Source organism: Oncorhynchus keta, chromosome 23, assembly GCF_023373465.1.
Source record: "Oncorhynchus keta strain PuntledgeMale-10-30-2019 chromosome 23, Oket_V2, whole genome shotgun sequence".
Classification (NCBI taxonomy): domain Eukaryota; kingdom Metazoa; phylum Chordata; class Actinopteri; order Salmoniformes; family Salmonidae; genus Oncorhynchus; species Oncorhynchus keta.
In genome coordinates this window covers 5,348,655-5,371,154 of record NC_068443.1, presented here as the reverse complement: position 1 = coordinate 5,371,154, position 22,500 = coordinate 5,348,655, and the positions used below count along the sequence as shown (strand labels likewise).

Below are 22,500 nucleotides of genomic sequence, written 5' to 3'. Positions count from 1 at the left end.
CAGCAGCCTCCACTCTGACTCTCAATGATAGTGCCCATACAATACTGATATATTCACGGAAACACGATAGATCAGAGCAATTACACACGGTAAAATACAGTAAAAGTCGTCATTAAACTGTAAGAAAATGTATTTCTACTGTATTTTACTGTAATTACAAGGGATTAGAGCCCATCAGTTTGTTGTGTGCATATTACAGCATGTTAATGTAGGTGCTTCGAGAGGACTTATCAAAGATTTCCAAACAGGATGTGATTACAAAGGCAAACAGATCAAATGGACCTTTACAAGGTTTAAGACCTGCTGCCGCTCTGATCTGTCCCCTATATGTAATAATTAGGGAACTACTACCACCACAAATCACTTAAATTAGTACAGGACTCTCACTAACGGGTGCAACAAATATAGACAAGGCACGCCTTAAAATATGTTAATGAGCCAGTGATTCTTTCTCCTCCAATAATATTTCGCCCCACAATGCACCATCATTTACAGTATACTGCAGTAAATACATATTAAAACAGCAATACAGTACTTTTTTATCATTGAAAATACAATCCAGTAATTACTAATAGTGAATATCTAATAATATATTACAATTTATCCACTGATTTTCGGCGTTTTATATCACTTGCTTGTTACGCCTTAACAAAGGCCCGTGACTCAACTAACCTGTACCCCCGCACACTGACTCAGTACCGGTACCCCCTGTATAAAGCCTCATTTCTAACCTGTACCCCCGCACACTGACTCAGTACCGGTGCCCTCTGTATAAAGCCTCATTTCTAACCTGTACCCCCGCACACTGACTCAGTACCGGTACCCTCTGTATAAAGCCTCATTTCTAACCTGTACCCCCGCACACTGACTCAGTACCGGTGCCCTCTGTATAAAGCCTCATTTCTAACCTGTACCCCCGCACACTGACTCAGTACCGGTACCCTCTGTATAAAGCCTCATTTCTAACCTGTACCCTGCACACTGACTCAGTACCGGTACCCCTGTATAAAGACTCATTTCTAACCTGTACCCCGCACACTGACTCAGTACCGGTGCCCTCTGTATAAAGCCTCATTTCTAACCTGTACCCCCACTCACTGACTCAGTACCGGTGCCCTCTGTATAAAGCCTCATTTCTAACCTGTACCCCCGCACACTGACTCAGTACCGGTGCCCTCTGTATAAAGCCTCATTTCTAACCTGTACCCCCGCACACTGACTCAGTACCGGTGCCCTCTGTATAAAGCCTCATTTCTAACCTGTACCCCCGCACACTGACTCAGTACCGGTACCCCCTGTATAAAGCCTCATTTCTAACCTGTACCCTGCACACTGACTCAGTACCGGTGCCCTCTGTATAAAGCCTCATTTCTAACCTGTACCCCCGCACACTGACTCAGTACCGGTACCCTCTGTATAAAGCCTCATTTCTAACCTGTACCCCCGCACACTGACTCAGTACCGGTGCCCCTGTATAAAGCCTCATTTCTAACCTGTACCCCGCACACTGACTCAGTACCGGTGCCCCCTGTATAAAGCCTCATTTCTAACCTGTACCCCCGCACACTGACTCAGTACCGGTACCCTCTGTATAAAGCCTCATTTCTAACCTGTACCCCCGCACACTGACTCAGTACCGGTACCCTCTGTATAAAGCCTCATTTCTAACCTGTACCCCCGCACACTGACTCAGTACCGGTGCCCTCTGTATAAAGCCTAATTTCTAACCTGTACCCCCACACACTGACTCAGTACCGGTGCCCCCTGTATAAAGCCTCATTTCTAACCTGTACCCCCGCACACTGACTCAGTACCGGTACCCTCTGTATAAAGCCTCATTTCTAACCTGTACCCCCGCACACTGACTCAGTACCGGTACCCCCTGTATAAAGCCTCATTTCTAACCTGTACCCCCGCACACTGACTCAGTACCGGTGCCCCCTGTATAAAGCCTCATTTCTAACCTGTACCCCGCACACTGACTCAGTACCGGTACCCTCTGTATAAAGCCTCATTTCTAACCTGTACCCCCGCACACTGACTCAGTACCGGTGCCCCCTGTATAAAGCCTCATTTCTAACCTGTACCCCCGCACACTGACTCAGTACCGGTGCCCCCTGTATAAAGCCTCATTTCTAACCTGTACCCCCGCACACTGACTCAGTACCGGTGCCCCCTGTATAAAGCCTCATTTCTAACCTGTACCCCCGCACACTGACTCAGTACCGGTACCCCCTGTATAAAGCCTCATTTCTAACCTGTACCCTGCACACTGACTCAGTACCGGTGCCCCCTGTATAAAGCCTCATTTCTAACCTGTACCCTGCACACTGACTCAGTACCGGTACCCCCTGTATAAAGCCTCATTTCTAACCTGTACCCCCGCACACTGACTCAGTACCGGTACCCCTGTATAAAGCCTCATTTCTAACCTGTACCCCCGCACACTGACTCAGTACCGGTGCCCCCTGTATAAAGCCTCATTTCTAACCTGTACCCCCGCACACTGACTCAGTACCGGTGCCCCCTGTATAAAGCCTCATTTCTAACCTGTACCCCCGCACACTGACTCAGTACCGGTGCCCCCTGTATAAAGCCTCATTTCTAACCTGTACCCCCGCACACTGACTCAGTACCGGTGCCCCCTGTATAAAGCCTCATTTCTAACCTGTACCCCCGCACACTGACTCAGTACCGGTGCCCCTGTATAAAGCCTCATTTCTAACCTGTACCCCCGCACACTGACTCAGTACCGGTGCCCCCTGTATAAAGCCTCATTTCTAACCTGTACCCCCGCACACTGACTCAGTACCGGTACCCTCTGTATAAAGCCTCATTTCTAACCTGTACCCCCGCACACTGACTCAGTACCGGTACCCTCTGTATAAAGCCTCATTTCTAACCTGTACCCCGCACACTGACTCAGTACCGGTGCCCCCTGTATAAAGCCTCATTTCTAACCTGTACCCCCGCACACTGACTCAGTACCGGTGCCCCTGTATAAAGCCTCATTTCTAACCTGTACCCCCGCACACTGACTCAGTACCGGTACCCTCTGTATAAAGCCTCATTTCTAACCTGTACCCCCGCACACTGACTCAGTACCGGTGCCCCTGTATAAAGCCTCATTTCTAACCTGTACCCCCGCACACTGACTCAGTACCGGTACCCTCTGTATAAAGCCTCATTTCTAACCTGTACCCCCGCACACTGACTCAGTACCGGTACCCTCTGTATAAAGCCTCATTTCTAACCTGTACCCCCGCACACTGACTCAGTACCGGTACCCTCTGTATAAAGCCTCATTTCTAACCTGTACCCCCGCACACTGACTCAGTACCGGTGCCCCCTGTATAAAGCCTCATTATTGTTATTCTTATTGTGTTACTTTTTACTTATTACTTTTTATTTTAGTCTACTTGGTAAATATTTTCTTCTTCCTGAACTGAACTGTTGGTTAAGGGCTTGTAAGTCAGCATTCCACGGTAAAGTCTAAGCTTGTTGTATTCGGCGCATGTGACTCATAAAGTTTGATTTGATTTGATTGTGACTCCAGGGCCAAACAAATCAAAAGGAAGTGGCTAGCCACTCAGCCATTAAAGGTTTGAGACCTACTGCCACTCTGACCTGTCCCCTTATATGTAATTGTTAGGGAACTACCACCACATATCAAATTAGTACAAGGACTCTCACTAAAGGATGCAACAAATATAGCCTCTTACAAGACATGCCTCAAAATATATTAATACACGAGACACAACAAGACCATGCACCCACTAGTGGTCAAAAGATTGTTGGAATGTGGTACTGTATTCTGAATTACAGTAAATTACTGGCAGCAATTGGCCAGTTAAGTTACTGTAGAATTTCAGGACAACGTTTGTAGAATTCCTAAAATACAGTATATTACGTGCGGGTACAGCATCCTCACTCACTGGTGCAACAAATATAGACTAACAGTGAAACACTTCCTCAGAGGCCCTTCCCAACAATGCAGAGTTAAAGATACAAAAAGTATATATACATTTGAAATAGTGACACGAGAAGTGAATGAATACACAGTGAATAACGAATAACAATAATGAGTGAAAATAACATGGTTATATACAGGGATTACCAGTACTGAGTCATTGTGCAGGGGTATGAGGTAATAACATGGTTATATACAGGGAGTACCAGTACTGAGTCATTGTGCAGGGGTATGAGGTAATAACATGGTTATATACAGGGAGTACCAGTACTGAGTCATTGTGCAGGGGTATGAGGTAATAACATGGTTATATACAGGGAGTACCAGTACTGAGTCATTGTGCAGGGGTATGAGGTAATAACATGGTTATATACAGGGAGTACCAGTACTGAGTCATTGTGCAGGGGTATGAGGTAATAACATGGTTATATACAGGGAGTACCATCATTGTGCTGTGCAGGGGTATGAGGTAATAACATGGTTATATACAGGGAGTACCAGTACTGAGTCATTGTGCAGGGGTATGAGGTAATAACATGGTTATATACAGGGAGTACCAGTACTGAGTCATGGTTATATACAGGGTACTGAGTATGTGGTTATATACAGGGGTGCAGGGGTATGAGGTCATTGTGCAATAACATGGTTATATACAGGAGTACCAGTACTGAGTCATTGTGCAGGGGTATGAGGTAATAACATGGTTATATACAGGGAGTACCAGTACTGAGTCATTGTGCAGGGGTATGAGGTAATAACATGGTTATATACAGGGAGTACCAGTACTGAGTCATTGTGCAGGGGTATGAGGTAATAACATGGTTATATACAGGGAGTACCAGTACTGAGTCATTGTGCAGGGGTATGAGGTAATAACATGGTTATATACAGGGAGTACCAGTACTGAGTCATTGTGCAGGGGTATGAGGTAATAACATGGTTATATACAGGGAGTACCAGTACTGAGTCATTGTGCAGGGGTATGAGGTAATAACATGGTTATATACAGGGAGTACCAGTACTGAGTCATTGTGCAGGGGTATGAGGTAATAACATGGTTATATACAGGGAGTACCAGTACTGAGTCATTGTGCAGGGGTATGAGGTAATAACATGGTTATATACAGGGAGTACCAGTACTGAGTCATTGTGCAGGGGTATGAGGTTATATAAGGGAGTACCATGGTCATATATACAGGGAGTACCAGTACTGAGTCATTGTGCAGGGGTATGAGGTAATAACATGGTTATATACAGGGAGTACCAGTACTGAGTCATTGTGCAGGGGTATGAGGTAATAACATGGTTATATACAGGGAGTACCAGTACTGAGTCATTGTGCAGGGGTATGAGGTAATAACATGGTTATATACAGGGAGTACCAGTACTGAGTCATTGTATGAGGTAATAACATGGTTATATACAGGAGTACCAGTACTGAGTCATTGTGCAGGGGTATGAGGTAATAACATGGTTATATACAGGGAGTACCAGTACTGAGTCATTGTGCAGGGGTATGAGGTAATAACATGGTTATATACAGGGAGTACCAGTACTGAGTCATTGTGCAGGGGTATGAGGTAATAACATGGTTATATACAGGGAGTACCAGTACTGAGTCATTGTGCAGGGGTATGAGGTAATAACATGGTTATATACAGGGAGTACCAGTACTGAGTCATTGTGCAGGGGTATGAGGTAATAACATGGTTATATACAGGGAGTACCAGTACTGAGTCATTGTGCAGGGGTATGAGGTAATAACATGGTTATATACAGGGAGTACCAGTACTGAGTCATTGTGCAGGGGTATGAGGTAATAACATGGTTATATACAGGGAGTACCAGTACTGAGTCATTGTGCAGGGGTATGAGGTAATAACATGGTTATATACAGGGAGTACCAGTACTGAGTCATTGTGCAGGGGTATGAGGTAATAACATGGTTATATACAGGGAGTACCAGTACTGAGTCATTGTGCAGGGGGTAATAACAGGTAATACAGGAGTACCAGTATATACCAGTACTGAGTCATTGTGCAGGGGTATGAGGTAATAACATGGTTATATACAGGGAGTACCAGTACTGAGTCATTGTGCAGGGGTATGAGGTAATAACATGGTTATATACAGGGTACCAGTACTGAGTCATTGTGCAATATGATGGTTATATACAGGGAGTACCAGTACTGAGTCATTGTGCAGGGGTATGAGGTAATAACATGGTTATATACAGGTACCAGTACTGAGTCATTGTGCAGGGGTATGAGGTAATAACATGGTTATATACAGGGAGTACCAGTACTGAGTCATTGTGCAGGGGTATGAGGTAATAACATGGTTATATACAGGGAGTACCAGTACTGAGTCATTGTGCAGGGGTATGAGGTAATAACATGGTTATATACAGGGAGTACCAGTACTGAGTCATTGTGCAGGGGTATGAGGTAATAACATGGTTATATACAGGGAGTACCAGTACTGAGTCATTGTGCAGGGGTATGAGGTAATAACATGGTTATATACAGGGAGTACCAGTACTGAGTCATTGTGCAGGGGTATGAGGTAATAACATGGTTATATACAGGAGTACCAGTACTGAGTCATTGTGCAGGGGTATGAGGTAATAACATGGTTATATACAGGGAGTACCAGTACTGAGTCATTGTGCAGGGGTATGAGGTAATAACATGGTTATATACAGGGAGTACCAGTACTGAGTCATTGTGCAGGGGTATGAGGTAATAACATGGTTATATACAGGGAGTACCAGTACTGAGTCATTGTGCAGGGGTATGAGGTAATAACATGGTTATATACAGGGAGTACCAGTACTGAGTCATTTGCAGGGGTATGAGGTAATAACATGGTTATATACAGGGAGTACCAGTACTGAGTCATTGTGCAGGGGTATGAGGTAATAACATGGTTATATACAGGGAGTACCAGTACTGAGTCATTGTGCAGGGGTATGAGGTAATAACATGGTTATATACAGGGAGTACCAGTACTGAGTCATTGTGCAGGGGTATGAGGTAATGACATGGTTATATACAGGAGTACCAGTACTGAGTCATTGTGCAGGGGTATATATAACATGGTTATATACAGGGAGTACCAGTACTGAGTCATTGTGCAGGGGTATGTCATGGTTATATACAGGAGTACCAGTACTGAGTCATTGTGCAGGGGTATGAGGTAATAACATGGTTATATACAGGGAGTACCAGTACTGAGTCATTGTGCAGGGGTATGAGGTAATAACATGGTTATATACAGGGAGTACCAGTACTGAGTCATTGTGCAGGGGTATGAGGTAATAACATGGTTATATACAGGGAGTACCAGTACTGAGTCATTGTGCAGGGGTATGAGGTAATAACATGGTTATATACAGGGAGTACCAGTACTGAGTCATTGTGCAGGGGTATGAGGTAATAACATGGTTATATACAGGGAGTACCAGTACTGAGTCATTGTGCAGGGGTATGAGGTAATAACATGGTTATATACAGGGAGTACCAGTACTGAGTCATTGTGCAGGGGTATGGTAGGTTATATACAGGAGTAAGTACATTGTGCAGGGGTTATATACATGGTTATATACAGGAGTACCAGTACTGAGTCATTGTGCAGGGGAGGTAATATGAGGTAATAACAGGTTATATACAGGGAGTACCAGTACTGAGTCATTGTGCAGGGGTATGAGGTAATAACATGGTTATATACAGGGAGTACCAGTACTGAGTCATTGTGCAGGGGTATGAGGTAATAACATGGTTATATACAGGGAGTACCAGTACTGAGTCATTGTGCAGGGGTATGAGGTAATAACATGGTTATATACAGGAGTACCAGTACTGAGTCATTGTGCAGGGGTATGAGGTAATAACATGGTTATATACAGGGAGTACCAGTACTGAGTCATTGTGCAGGGGTATGAGGTAATAACATGGTTATATACAGGAGTACCAGTACTGAGTCATTGTGCAGGGGTATGAGGTAATAACCAGGGAGTACCAGTACTGAGTCATTGTGCAGGGGTATGAGGTAATAACATGGTTATATACAGGGAGTACCAGTACTGAGTCATTGTGCAGGGGTATGAGGTAATAACATGGTTATATACAGGGAGTACCAGTACTGAGTCATTGTGCAGGGGTATGAGGTAATAACATGGTTATATACAGGGAGTACCAGTACTGAGTCATTGTGCAGGGGTATGAGGTAATAACATGGTTATATACAGGAGTACCAGTACTGAGTCATTGTGCAGGGGTATGAGGTAATAACATGGTTATATACAGGGTACCAGTACTGTACCAGTACTGAGTCATTGTGCAGGGGTATGAGGTAATAACATGGTTATATACAGGGAGTACCAGTACTGAGTCATTGTGCAGGGGTATGAGGTAATAACATGGTTATATACAGGGAGTACCAGTACTGAGTCATTGTGCAGGGGTATGAGGTAATAACATGGTTATATACAGGGAGTACCAGTACTGAGTCATTGTGCAGGGGTATGAGGTAATAACATGGTTATATACAGGGAGTACCAGTACTGAGTCATTGTGCAGGGGTATGAGGTAATAACATGGTTATATACAGGGAGTACCAGTACTGAGTCATTGTGCAGGGGTATGAGGTAATAACATGGTTATATACAGGAGTACCAGTACTGAGTCATTGTGCAGGGGTATGAGGTAATAACATGGTTATGAGGGGTATGAGGTAATAACATGGTTATATACAGGGAGTACCAGTACTGAGTCATTGTGCAGGGGTAAGGTAATAACATGGTTATATACAGGGAGTACCAGTACTGAGTCATTGTGCAGGGGTATGAGGTAATAACATGGTTATATACAGGGATTACCAGTACTGAGTCATTGTGCAGGGGTATGAGGTAATAACATGGTTATATACAGGGAGTACCAGTACTGAGTCATTGTGCAGGGGTATGAGGTAATAACATGGTTATATACAGGGAGTACCAGTACTGAGTCATTGTGCAGGGGTATGAGGTAATAACATGGTTATATACAGGGAGTACCAGTACTGAGTCATTGTGCAGGGGTATGAGGTAATAACATGGTTATATACAGGGGTACCAGTACTGAGTCATTGTGCAGGGGTATGAGGTAATAACATGGTTATATACAGGGAGTACCAGTACTGAGTCATTGTGCAGGGGTATGAGGTAATAACATGGTTATATACAGGAGTACCAGTACTGAGTCATTGTGCAGGGGTATGAGGTAATAACATGGTTATATACAGGGAGTACCAGTACTGAGTCATTGTGCAGGGGTATGAGGTAATAACATGGTTATATACAGGGAGTACCAGTACTGAGTCATTGTGCAGGGGTATGAGGTAATAACATGGTTATATACAGGAGTACCAGTACTGAGTCATTGTGCAGGGGTATGAGGTAATAACATGGTTATATACAGGGAGTACCAGTACTGAGTCATTGTGCAGGGGTATGAGGTAATAACATGGTTATATACAGGTACTGAGTCATTGTGCCAGTACTGAGTCATTGTGCAGGGGTATGAGGTAATAACATGGTTATATACAGGGAGTACCAGTACTGAGTCATTGTGCAGGGGTATGAGGTAATAACATGGTTATATACAGGGAGTACCAGTACTGAGTCATTGTGCAGGGGTATGAGGTAATAACATGGTTATATACAGGGAGTACCAGTACTGAGTCATTGTGCAGGGGTATGAGGTAATAACATGGTTATATACAGGGAGTACCAGTACTGAGGCGATGTACAGGGATATGAGGTAATTGAAGTAGCTATATACATGTAGGTAGGGGCAACAGGATAGATAGTAGATAGTAACAGCAGTATACTGTAGGTAGGGGTAAAGGATATATAATAGACAGTAACAGCAGTATACTGTAGGTAGGGGTAAAGGATAGATAATAGACAGTAACAGCAGTATACTGTAGGTAGGGGTAAAGGATAGATAATAGACAGTAACAGCAGTATACTGTAGGTAGAGGTAAAGTGACTAGACATCAGGATAGATAATAGACAGTAAATCAAATCAAATCAAATTTATTTATATAGCCCTTCGTACATCAGCTGATATCTCAAAGTGCTGTACAGAAACCCAGCCTAAAACCCCAAACAGCAAACAATGCAGGTGTAAAAGCACGGTGGCTAGGAAAAACTCCCTAGAAAGGCCAAAACCTAGGAAGAAACCTAGAGAGGAACCGGGCTATGTGGGGTGGCCAGTCCTCTTCTGGCTGTGCCGGGTAGAGATTATAACAGAACATGACCAAGATGTTCAAATGTTCATAAATGACCAGCATGGTCGAATAATAATAAGGCAGAACAGTTGAAACTGGAGCAGCAGCACAGTCAGGTGGACTGGGGACAGCAAGGAGCCTTCATGTCAGGTAGTCCTGGGGCACGGTCCTAGGGCTCAGGTCAGTTGAAACTGGAGCAGGAGCATGGCCAGGTGGACTGGGGACAGCAAGGAGTCCTCATGTCAGGTAGTCCTGGGACATGGTCCTAGGGCTCAGGTCCTCCGAGAGAGAGAAAGAAAGAGAGAAGGAGAGAATTAGAGAACGCACACTTAGATTCACACAGGACACCGAATAGGACAGGAGAAGTACTCCAGATATAACAAACTGACCCTAGCCCCCGACACATAAACTACTGCAGCATAAATACTGGAGGCTGAGACAGGAGGGGTCAGGAGACACTGTGGCCCCATCCGAGGACACCCCGGACAGGGCCAAACAGGAAGGATATAACCCCACCCACTTTGCCAAAGCACATCCCCCACACCACTAGAGGGATATCTTCAACCACCAACTTACCATCCTGAGACAAGGCCGAGTATAGCCCACAAAGATCTCCGCCACGGTACAACCCAAGGGGGGCAACCCAGCCAGGCCGACCACAACAGTGAATCAACCCACCCAGGTGACGCACCCCCAGGGACGGCACGAGAGAGCCCCAGCAAGCCAGTGACTCAGCCCCGTAACAGGGTTAGAGGCAGAGAATCCCAGTGGAAAGAGGGGAACCGGCCAGGCAGAGACAGCAAGGGCGGTTCGTTGCTCCAGAGCCTTTCCGTTCACCTTCCCACTCCTGGGCCAGACTACACTCAATCATATGACCCACTGAAGAGATGAGTCTTCAGTAAAGACTTAAAGGTTGAGACCGAGTTTGCGTCTCTGACATGGGTAGGCAGACCGTTCCATAAAAATGGAGCTCTATAGGAGAAAGCCCTGCCTCCAGCTGTTTGCTTAGAAATTCTAGGGACAATTAGGAGGCCTGCGTCTTGTGACCGTAGCGTACGTGTAGGTATGTACGGCAGGACCAAATCAGAGAGGTAGGTAGGAGCAAGCCCATGTAATGCTTTGTAGGTTAGCAGTAAAACCTTGAAATCAGCCCTTGCTTTGACAGGAAGCCAGTGTAGAGAGGCTAGCACTGGAGTAATATGATCAAATTTTTTGGTTCTAGTCAGGATTCTAGCAGCCGTATTTAGCACTAACTGAAGTTTATTTAGTGCTTTATCCGGGTAGCCGGAAAATAGAGCATTGCAGTAGTCTAACCTAGAAGTGACAAAAGCATGGATTAATTTTTCTGCATCATTTTTGGACAGAAAGTTTCTGATTTTTGCAATGTTACGTAGATGGAAAAAAGCTGTCCTCGAAATGGTCTTGATATGTTCTTCAAAAGAGAGATCAGGGTCCAGAGTAACGCCGAGGTCCTTCACAGTTTTATTTGAGACGACTGTACAACCATTAAGATTAATTGTCAGATTCAACAGAAGATCTCTTTGTTTCTTGGGACCTAGAACAAGCATCTCTGTTTTGTCCGAGTTTAATAGTAGAAAGTTTGCAGCCATCCACTTCCTTATGTCTGAAACACATGCTTCTAGCGAGGGCAATTTTGGGGCTTCACCATGTTTCATTGAAATGTACAGCTGTGTGTCATCCGCATAGCAGTGAAAGTTTACATTATGTTTTCGAATAACATCCCCAAGAGGTAAAATATATAGTGAAAACAATAGTGGTCCTAAAACAGAACCTTGAGGAACACCGAAATGTACAGTTGATTTGTCAGAGGACAAACCATTCACAGAGACAAACTGATATCTTTCCGACAGATAAGATCTAAACCAGGCCAGAACTTGTCCGTGTAGACCAATTTGGGTTTCCAATCTCTCCAAAAGAATGTGGTGATCGATGGTATCAAAAGCAGCACTAAGGTCTAGGAGCACGAGGACAGATGCAGAGCCTCGGTCCGATGCCATTAAAATGTCATTTACCACCTTCACAAGTGCCGTCTCAGTGCTATGATGGGGTCTAAAACCAGACTGAAGCATTTCGTATACATTGTTTGTCTTCAGGAAGGCAGTGAGTTGCTGCGCAACAGCCTTCTCTAAAATCTTTGAGAGGAATGGAAGATTCGATATAGGCCGATAGTTTTTATATTTTCTGGGTCAAGGTTTGGCTTTTTCAAGAGAGGCTTTATTACTGCCACTTTTAGTGAGTTTGGTACACATCCAGTGGATAGAGAGCCGTTTATTATGTTCAACATAGGAGGGCCAAGCACAGGAAGCAGCTCTTTCAGTAGTTTAGTTGGAATAGGGTCCAGTATACAGCTTGAAGGTTTAGAGGCCATGATTATTTTCATCATTGTGTCAAGAGATATAGTACTAAAACACTTGAGCGTCTCTCTTGATCCTAGGTCCTGGCAGAGTTGTGCAGACTCAGGACAACTGAGGTTTGGAGGAATACGCAGGTTTAAAGAGGAGTCCGTAATTTGCTTTCTAATAATCATAATCTTTTCCTCAAAGAAGTTCATGAATTTATCACTGCTAAAGTGAAAGTCATCCTCTCTTGGGGAATGCTGCTTTTTAGTTAGCTTTGCCACAGTATCAAAAAGGAATTTCGGATTGTTCTTATTTTCCTCAATTAAGTTAGAAAATAGGACGATCGAGCAGCAGTAAGGGCTCTTCGGTACTGCACGGTACCGTCCTTCCAAGCTAGTCGGAAGACTTCCAGTTTGGTGTGGCGCCATTTCCGTTCCAATTTTCTGAAGCTTGCTTCAGAGCTCGGGTATTTTCTGTGTACCAGGGAGCTAGTTTCTTATGAGACATTTTTTTAGTTTTTAGGGGTGCAACTGCATCTAGGGTATTGCGCAAGGTTAAATTGAGATCCTCAGTTAGGTGGTTAACGGATTTTTGTCCTCTGGCGTCCTTGGGTAGGCAGAGGGAGTCTGGAAGGGCATCAAGGAATCTTTGTGTTGTCTGTGAATTTATAGCACGACTTTTGATGTTCCTTGGTTGGGGTCTGAGCAGATTATTTGTTGCAATTGCAAACGTAATAAAATGGTGGTCCGATAGTCCAGGATTATGAGGAAAACATTAAGATCCACAACATTTATTCCATGGGACAAAACTAGGTCCAGCGTATGACTGTGACAGTGAGTGGGTCCAGAGACATGTTGGACAAAACCCACTGAGTCGATGATGGCTCCAAAAGCCTTTTGGAGTGGGTCTGTGGACTTTTCCATGTGAATATTAAAGTCACCAAAGATTAGAATATTATCTGCAATGACTACAAGGTCTGATAGGAATTCAGGAACTCAGTGAGAAACGCTGTATATGGCCCAGGAGGCCTGTAAACAGTAGCTATAAAAAGTGATTGAGTAGGCTGCATAGATTTCATGACTAGAAGCTCAAAAGACGAAAACGTCATTTTTTTTTTGTAAATTGAAATTTGCTATCGTAAATGTTAGCAACACCTCCGCCTTTGCGGGATGCACGGGGATATGGTCACTAGTGTAGCCAGGAGGTGAGGCCTCATTTAACACAGTAAATTCATCAGGCTTAAGCCATGTTTCAGTCAGGCCAATCACATCAAGATTATGATCAGTGATTAGTTCATTGACTATAATTGCCTTTGAAGTAAGGGATCTAACATTAAGTAGCCCTATTTTGAGATGTGAGGTATCATGATCTCTTTCAGTAATGACAGGAATGGAGGTGGTCTTTATCCTAGTGAGATTGCTAAGGCGAACACCGCCATGTTTAGTTTTGCCCAACCTAGGTCGAGGCACAGACACGGTCTCAATGGTGATAGCTGAGCTGACTACACTGACTATGCTAGTGGCAGACTCCACTATGCTGGCAGGCTGGCTAATAGCCTGCTGCCTGGCCTGCACCCTATTTCATTGTGGAGCTAGAGGAGTTAGAGCCCTGTCTATGTTGGCAGATAAGATGAGAGCACCCCCTCCAGCTAGGATGGAGTCCGTCACTCCTCAGCAGGTCAGGCTTGGTCCTGTTTGTGGGTGAGTCCCAGAAAGAGGGCCAATTATCTACAAATTCTATCTTTTGGGAGGGGCAGAAAACAGTTTTCAACCAGCGATTGAGTTGTGAGACTCTGCTGTAGAGCTCATCACTCCCCCTAACTGGGAGGGGGCCAGAGACAATTACTCGATGCCGACACATCTTTCTAGCTGATATGCACGCAGAAGCTATGTTGCGCTTGGTGATCTCTGACTGTTTCATCCTAACATCGTTGGTGCCGACGTGGATAACAATATCTCTATACTCTCTACACTCGCCAGTTTTAGCTTTAGCCAGCACCATCTTCAGATTAGCCTTAACGTCGGTAGCCCTGCCCCGGGTAAACAGTGTATGATCGCTGGATGATTCGCTTTAAGTCTAATACTGCGGGTAATGGAGTCGCCAATGACTAGAGTTTTCAATTTGTCAGAGCTAATGGTGGGAAGCTTCGGCGTCTCAGACCCCGTAACGGGAGGAGTAGAGACCAGAGAAGACTCGGTCTCTGACTCCGACCCGCTGCTTAATGGGGAAAACCGGTTGAAAGTTTCTGTCTGCTGAATGAGCGACACCGGTTGAGCGTTCCTACAGCATTTCCTTCCAGAAACCGTGAGAAAGTTGTCCGGCTGCGGGGACTGTGCCAGGGGATTTATACTACTATCTGCACTTACTGGTGGCACAGACGCTGTTTCATCCTTTCCTACACTGAAATTACCCTTGCCTAACGATTGCGTCTGAAGCTGGGCTTGCAGTACAGCTATCCTCGCCGTAAGGCGAGCACAGCGGCTGCAATTAGAAGGCATCATGTTAATGTTACTACTTAGCTTCGGCTGTTGGAGGTCCTGACGAATCGTGTCCAGATAAAGCGTCCGGAGTGAAAAAGTTGAGGAAAAAATAAATATATGAACGGTAATTAAAAAGTGAAACCCGTAAAGTTGTCAGGTAGCAAAATAGGTTGGCAACAAAACGCACAGCAATTCGAAAACAAGCCTGCAAGTTGTGACCGGAAATGACGTCCAGTGTGGGGGGTAGAGTCCAGTGTGGGGGGTAGAGTCCAGTGTGAGCGGTAGAGTCCTGTGTGAGGGGTAGAGTTCAGTGTGAGGGGTAGAGTCCAGTGTGTGGGGGTTAGAGTCCAGTGTGGGGGTAGAGTCCAGTGTGGGGTAGAGTCCAGTGTGGGGGTAGAGTCCAGTGTGAGGATAGAGTCCAGTGTGGGGGTAGAGTCCAGGGTGGGGGTAGAGTCCAATGTGTGGGGGTAGAGTCCAGTGTGTGGGGGTAGAGTCCAGTGTGAGGGGTGGAGTCCAGTGTGAGGGGTGGAGTCCAGTTGGGGGTAGAGTCCAGTGTGGGGGGTAGAGTCCAGTGTGGGGGGTAGAGTCCAGTGTGTGGGGTAGAGTCCAGTTGGGGGTAGAGTCCAGTTGGGGGTAGAGTCCAGTGTGAGGGGTAGAGTCCAGTGTGAGGGGTAGAGTCCAGTGTGGGGGGTAGAGTCCAGTGTGAGGGGTAGAGTCCAGTGTGGGGGGTAGAGTCCAGTGTGGGGGGTAGAGTCCAGTGTGGGGGGTAGAGTCCAGTGTGAGGGGTAGAGTCCAGTGTATGGGTAGAGTCCAGTGTGAGGGGTAGAGACCAGTGTGGGGGTAGAGTCCAGTGTGAGGGGTAGTGTCCACTGTGAGGGGTAGAGTCCTGTGTGAGGGGTAGAGTTAAGTGTGAGGGGTAGAGTCCAGTGTGTGGGGGTAGAGTCCAGTGTGTGGGGGTAGAGTCCAGTGTGAGGGGTAGAGTCCAGTGTGTGGGGGGGGTAGAGTCCAGTGTGTGGGGGTAGAGTCCAGTGTGTGTGGTAGAGTCCAGTGTGAGGGGTAGAGTCCTGTGTGAGGGGTAGAGTTCAGTGTGAGGGGTAGAGTCCAGTGTGTGGGGGGTAGAGTCCAGTGTGTGGGTAGAGTCCAGTGTGTGGGTAGAGTCCAGTGTGTGGGGGTAGAGTCCAGTGTGAGTGTTAGAGTCCAGTGTGAGGGGGTAGAGTCCAGTGTGAGGGGTAGTGTCCAGTGTGAGGGTTAGAGTCCAGTGTGAGGGGTAGAGTCCAGTGTGAGGGGTAGAGTCCAGTGTATGGGTAGAGTCCAGTGTGAGGGGTAGAGACCAGTGTGGGGGTAGAGTCCAGTGTGAGGGGTAGTGTCCACTGTGAGGGGTAGAGTCCAGTGTGAGGGGTAGAGTTAAGTGTGAGGGGTAGAGTCCAGTGTGTGGGGGGTAGAGTCCAGTGTGAGGGGTAGAGTCCAGTGTGTGCGGGGTAGAGTCCAGTGTGTGCGGGGTAGAGTCCAGTGTGTGGGGGTAGAGTCCAGTGTGTGGGTAGGGTCCAGTGTGTGGTAGAGTCCAGTGTGAGGGGTAGAGTCCTGTGTGGGGGGTAGAGTTCAGTGTGAGGGGTAGAGTCCAGTGTGTGGGGGGTAGAGTCCAGTGTGTGGGTAGAGTCCAGTGTGTGGGTAAAGTCCAGTGTGAGGGGTAGTGTCCAGTGTGAGGGTTAGAGTCCAGTGGGTGGGTAGAGTCCAGTGTGTGGGGATAGAGTCCAGTGTGAGGGGTAGAGTCCAGTGTGGGGGTAGAGTCCAGTGTGGGGTAGTGTCCAGTGTGAGGGGTAGTGTCCAGTGTGAGGGTAGAGTCCAGTGTGTGGGTAGTGTCCAGTGTGAGGGGTAGAGTCCAGTGTGTGGGTAGAGTCCAGTGTGTGGGGATAGAGTCCAGTGTGTAGGGGTAGAGTCCAGTGTGTAGGGGTAGAGTCCAGTGTGTAGGGGTAGAGTCCAGTGTGTGGGGATAGAGTCCAGTGTGTAGGGGTAGAGTCCAGTGTGTAGGGGTAGAGTCCAGTGTGTAGGGGTAGAGTCCAGTGTGTGGGGATAGATTCCAGTGTGAGGGGTAGATTCCAGTGTGTAGGGGTAGAGTCCAGTGTGTAGGGGTAGAGTCCAGTGTGAGGGGTAGTGTCCAGTGTGAGGGGTAGAGTCCAGTGTGTAGGGGTAGAGTCCAGTGTGTGGGGGTAGAGTCCAGTGTGAGGGGTAGAGTCCAGTGTGTGGGGATAGAGTCCAGTGTGAGGGGTAGAGTCCAGTGTGTGGGGATAGAGTCCAGTGTGTGGGGGTAGAGTCCAGTGTGTAGGGGTAGAGTCCAGTGTGGGGGGTAGAGTCCAGTGTGAGGGGTAGAGTCCAGTTGGGGTTAGAGTCCAGTGTGGGGGGTAGAGTCCAGTGTGTAGGGGTAGAGTCCAGTGTGTGGGGTAGAGTCCAGTTGGGGGTAGAGTCCAGTTGGGGGTAGAGTCCAGTGTGGGGGTAGAGTCCAGTGTGAGGGGTAGAGTCCAGTGTGGGGGTAGAGTCCAGTGTGAGGGGTAGAGTCCAGTGTGTGATGATAGAGTCCAGTGTGTGGGGATAGAGTCCAGTGTGAGGGGTAGAGTCCAGTGTGGGGGTAGAGTCCAGTGTGGGGGTAGAGTCCAGTGTGAGGGGTAGAGTCCAGTGTGAGGGGTAGAGTCCAGTGTGGGCGGTAGTGTCCAATGTGAGCGGTAGAGTCCAGTGTGTGGGTAGTGTCCAGTGTGAGGGGTAGAGACTAGTGTGGTGGTAGAGTCCAGTGTGAGGGGTAGTGTCCACTGTGAGGGGTAGAGTCCAGTGTGAGGGGTAGAGTTAAGTGTGAGGGGTAGAGTCCAGTGTGTGGGGGTAGAGTCCAGTGTGTGGGGGTAGAGTCCAGTGTGAGGGGTAGAGTCCAGTGTGTGGGGGTAGAGTCCAGTGTGTGGGGGGTAGAGTCCAGTGTGTGTGGTAGAGTCCAGTGTGAGGGGTAGAGTCCTGTGTGAGGGGTAGAGTTCAGTGTGAGGGGTAGAGTCCAGTGTGTGGGGGGTAGAGTCCAGTGTGTGGGTAGAGTCCAGTGTGTGGGTAGAGTCCAGTGTGTGGGGGTAGAGTCCAGTGTGAGTGTTAGAGTCCAGTGTGAGGGGGTAGAGTCCAGTGTGAGGGGTAGAGTCCAGTGTGAGGGTTAGAGTCCAGTGTGAGGGGTAGAGTCCAGTGTGAGGGGTAGAGTCCAGTGTATGGGTAGAGTCCAGTGTGAGGGGTAGAGACCAGTGTGGGGGTAGAGTCCAGTGTGAGGGGTAGTGTCCACTGTGAGGGGTAGAGTCCAGTGTGAGGGGTAGAGTTAAGTGTGAGGGGTAGAGTCCAGTGTGAGGATAGAGTCCAGTGTGGGGGTAGAGTCCAGGGTGGGGGTAGTGTCCAGTGTGTGGGGGTAGAGTCCAGTGTGTGGGGGTAGAGTGCAGTGTGAGGGGTAGAGTCCAGTTGGGGTTAGAGTCCAGTGTGGGGGGTAGAGTCCAGTGTGGGGGGTAGAGTCCAGTGTGAGCGGTAGAGTCCTGTGTGAGGGGTAGAGTTCAGTGTGAGGGGTAGAGTCCAGTGTGTGGGGTTAGAGTCCAGGGTGGGGTAGAGTCCAGTGTGGGGGTAGAGTCCAGTGTGGGGGTAGAGTCCAGTGTGAGGATAGAGTCCAGTGTGGGGGTAGAGTCCAGGGTGGGGGTAGAGTCCAATGTGTGGGGTAGAGTCCAGTGTGTGGGGTAGAGTCAGTGTGAGGGGTGGAGTCCAGTGTGAGGGGTGGAGTCCAGTTGGGGGTAGAGTCCAGTGTGGGGGGTAGAGTCCAGTGTGGGGGGTAGAGTCCAGTGTGTGGGGTAGAGTCCAGTTGGGGGTAGAGTCCAGTTGGGGGTAGAGTCCAGTGTGAGGGGTAGAGTCCAGTGTGAGGGGTAGAGTCCAGTGTGGGGGGTAGAGTCCAGTGTGAGGGGTAGAGTCCAGTGTGGGGGGTAGAGTCCAGTGTGGGGGGTAGAGTCCAGTGTGGGGGGTAGAGTCCAGTGTGAGGGGTAGAGTCCAGTGTATGGGTAGAGTCCAGTGTGAGGGGTAGAGACCAGTGTGGGGGTAGAGTCCAGTGTGAGGGGTAGTGTCCACTGTGAGGGGTAGAGTCCTGTGTGAGGGGTAGAGTTAAGTGTGAGGGGTAGAGTCCAGTGTGTGGGGGTAGAGTCCAGTGTGTGGGGGTAGAGTCCAGTGTGAGGGGTAGAGTCCAGTGTGTGGGGGGTAGAGTCCAGTGTGTGGGGGTAGAGTCCAGTGTGTGTGGTAGAGTCCTGTGTGAGGGGTAGAGTGCTGTGTGAGGGTAGAGTTCAGTGTAAGGGGTAGAGTCCAGTTTGTGGGGGTAGAGTCCAGTGTGTGGGTAGAGTCCAGTGTGTGGGTAGAGTCCAGTGTGTGGGGGTAGAGTCCAGTGTGAGTGTTAGAGTCCAGTGTGAGGGGGTAGAGTCCAGTGTGAGGGGTAGTGTCCAGTGTGAGGGTTAGAGTCCAGTGTGAGGGGTAGAGTCCAGTGTGAGGGGTAGAGTCCAGTGTATGGGTAGAGTCCAGTGTGAGGGGTAGAGACCAGTGTGGGGGTAGAGTCCAGTGTGAGGGGTAGTGTCCACTGTGAGGGGTAGAGTCCAGTGTGAGGGGTAGAGTTAAGTGTGAGGGGTAGAGTCCAGTGTGTGGGGGTAGAGTCCAGTGTGTGGGGTAGAGTCCAGTGTGAGGGGTAGAGTCCAGTGTGTGCGGGGTAGAGTCCAGTGTGTGGGGGTAGAGTCCAGTGTGTGGGTAGGGTCCAGTGTGTGGTAGAGTCCAGTGTGAGGGGTAGAGTCCTGTGTGAGGGGTAGAGTTCAGTGTGAGGGGTAGAGTCCAGTGTGTGGGGGGTAGACTCCAGTGTGTGGGTAGAGTCCAGTGTGTGGGTAAAGTCCAGTGTGAGGGGTAGTGTCCAGTGTGAGGGTTAGAGTCCAGTGGGTGGGTAGAGTCCAGTGTGTGGGGATAGAGTCCAGTGTGAGGGGTAGAGTCCAGTGTGGGGGTAGAGTCCAGTGTGGGGGTAGTGTCCAGTGTGAGGGGTAGTGTCCAGTGTGAGGGGTAGAGTCCAGTGTGTGGGTAGTGTCCAGTGTGAGGGGTAGAGTCCAGTGTGTGGGTAGAGTCCAGTGTGTGGGGATAGAGTCCAGTGTGTAGGGGTAGAGTCCAGTGTGTAGGGGTAGAGTCCAGTGTGTAGGGGTAGAGTCCAGTGTGTGGGGATAGAGTCCAGTGTGTAGGGGTAGAGTCCAGTGTGTAGGGGTAGAGTCCAGTGTGTAGGGGTAGAGTCCAGTGTGTGGGGATAGATTCCAGTGTGAGGGGTAGATTCCAGTGTGTAGGGGTAGAGTCCAGTGTGTAGGGGTAGAGTCCAGTGTGAGGGGTAGTGTCCAGTGTGAGGGGTAGAGTCCAGTGTGTAGGGGTAGAGTCCAGTGTGTGGGGGTAGAGTCCAGTGTGAGGGGTAGAGTCCAGTGTGTGGGGATAGAGTCCAGTGTGAGGGGTAGAGTCCAGTGTGTGGGGATAGAGTCCAGTGTGTGGGGGTAGAGTCCAGTGTGTAGGGGTAGAGTCCAGTGTGGGGGTAGAGTCCAGTGTGAGGGGTAGAGTCCAGTTGGGGTTAGAGTCCAGTGTGGGGGGTAGAGTCCAGTGTGGGGGGTAGAGTCCAGTGTGTGGGGTAGAGTCCAGTTGGGGGTAGAGTCCAGTTGGGGGTAGAGTCCAGTGTGGGGTAGAGTCCAGTGTGAGGGGTAGAGTCCAGTGTGGGGGTAGAGTCCAGTGTGAGGGGTAGAGTCCAGTGTGTGGGGATAGAGTCCAGTGTGTGGGGATAGAGTCCAGTGTGAGGGGTAGAGTCCAGTGTGGGGGTAGAGTCCAGTGTGGGGGTAGAGTCCAGTGTGAGGGGTAGAGTCCAGTGTGAGGGGTAGAGTCCAGTGTGGGCGGTAGTGTCCAATGTGAGCGGTAGAGTCCAGTGTGTGGGTAGTGTCCAGTGTGAGGGGTAGAGTCCAGTGTGTGGGGGTAGAGTCCAGTGTGAGGGGTAGAGTCCAGTGTGTGGGGATAGAGTCCAGTGTGTGGGGGTAGAGTCCAGTGTGTAGGGGTAGAGTCCAGTGTGTATGGGTAGAGTCCAGTGTGAGGGGTAGAGTCCAGTGTGTGGGGGTAGAGTCCAGTGTGTGGGGGTAGAGTCCAGTGTGTGAGTATTGTCCAGTGTGAGGGGTAGAGTCCAGTGTGTGGGTAGAGTCCAGTGTGTGGGTAGAGTCCAGTGTGTGGGGATAGAGTCCAGTGTGTGGGGGTAGAGTCCAGTGTGTGGGGATAGAGTCCAGTGTGTGGGGGTAGAGTCCAGTGTGTGGGTAGAGTCAAGTGTGTGGGGATAGAGTCCAGTGTGTGGGGATAGAGTCCAGTGTGTGGGGGTAGAGTCCAGTGTGTGGGGGTAGAGTCCAGTGTGTAGGGGTAGAGTCCAGTGTGTGGGGGTAGAGTCCAGTGTGAGGGGTAGAGTCCAGTGTGTGGGGATAGAGTCCAGTGTGTGGGGGTAGAGTCCAGTGTGGGGGTAGAGTCCAGTGTGAGGGGTAGAGTCCAGTGTGTGGGGATAGAGTCCAGTGTGGGGGATAGAGTCCAGTGTGAGGGGTAGAGTCCAGTGTGGGGGTAGAGTCCAGTGTGGGGTAGAGTCCAGTGTGAGGGGTAGAGTCCAGTGTGAGGGGTAGAGTCCAGTGTGGGCGGTAGTGTCCAATGTGAGCGGTAGAGTCCAGTGTGTGGGTAGTGTCCAGTGTGAGGGGTAGAGTCCAGTGTGTGGGGGTAGAGTCCAGTGTGAGGGGTAGAGTCCAGTGTGTGGGGATAGAGTCCAGTGTGTGGGGGTAGAGTCCAGTGTGTAGGGGTAGAGTCCAGTGTGTATGGGTAGAGTCCAGTGTGAGGGGTAGAGTCCAGTGTGTGGGGGTAGAGTCCAGTGTGTGGGGGAGAGTCCTGTGTGTGAGTATTGTCCAGTGTGAGGGGTAGAGTCCAGTGTGTGGGTAGAGTCCAGTGTGTGGGTAGAGTCCAGTGTGTGGGGATAGAGTCCAGTGTGTGGGGTAGAGTCCAGTGTGTGGGGATAGAGTCCAGTGTGTGGGGGTAGAGTCCAGTGTGGGGGGTAGAGTCCAGTGTGTGGGGATAGAGTCCAGTGTGTGGGGGTAGAGTCCAGTGTGTGGGGATAGAGTCCAGTGTGTGGGGGTAGAGTCCAGTGTGTAGGGGTAGAGTCCAGTGTGTGGGGGTAGAGTCCAGTGTGTGGGGGTAGAGTCCAGTGTGTGGGGATAGAGTCCAGTGTGTGGGGGTAGAGTCCAGTGTGTAGGGGTAGAGTCCAGTGTGGGGGTAGAGTCCAGTGTGAGGGGTAGAGTCCAGTGTGTGGGGGTAGAGTCCAGTGTGTGGGGTAGAGTCCAGTGTGTAGGGGTAGAGT

General features: G+C 48.7%; 1 protein-coding gene across 1 annotated transcript in view; it reads left to right on the top strand.

Moving 5' to 3' along the window:
* LOC118371447 (sodium channel protein type 4 subunit alpha-like) overlaps positions 1-22,500 on the top strand; it is a 120,724-nt gene that overhangs the window by 658 nt on the left and 97,566 nt on the right. The window lies entirely within an intron of this gene.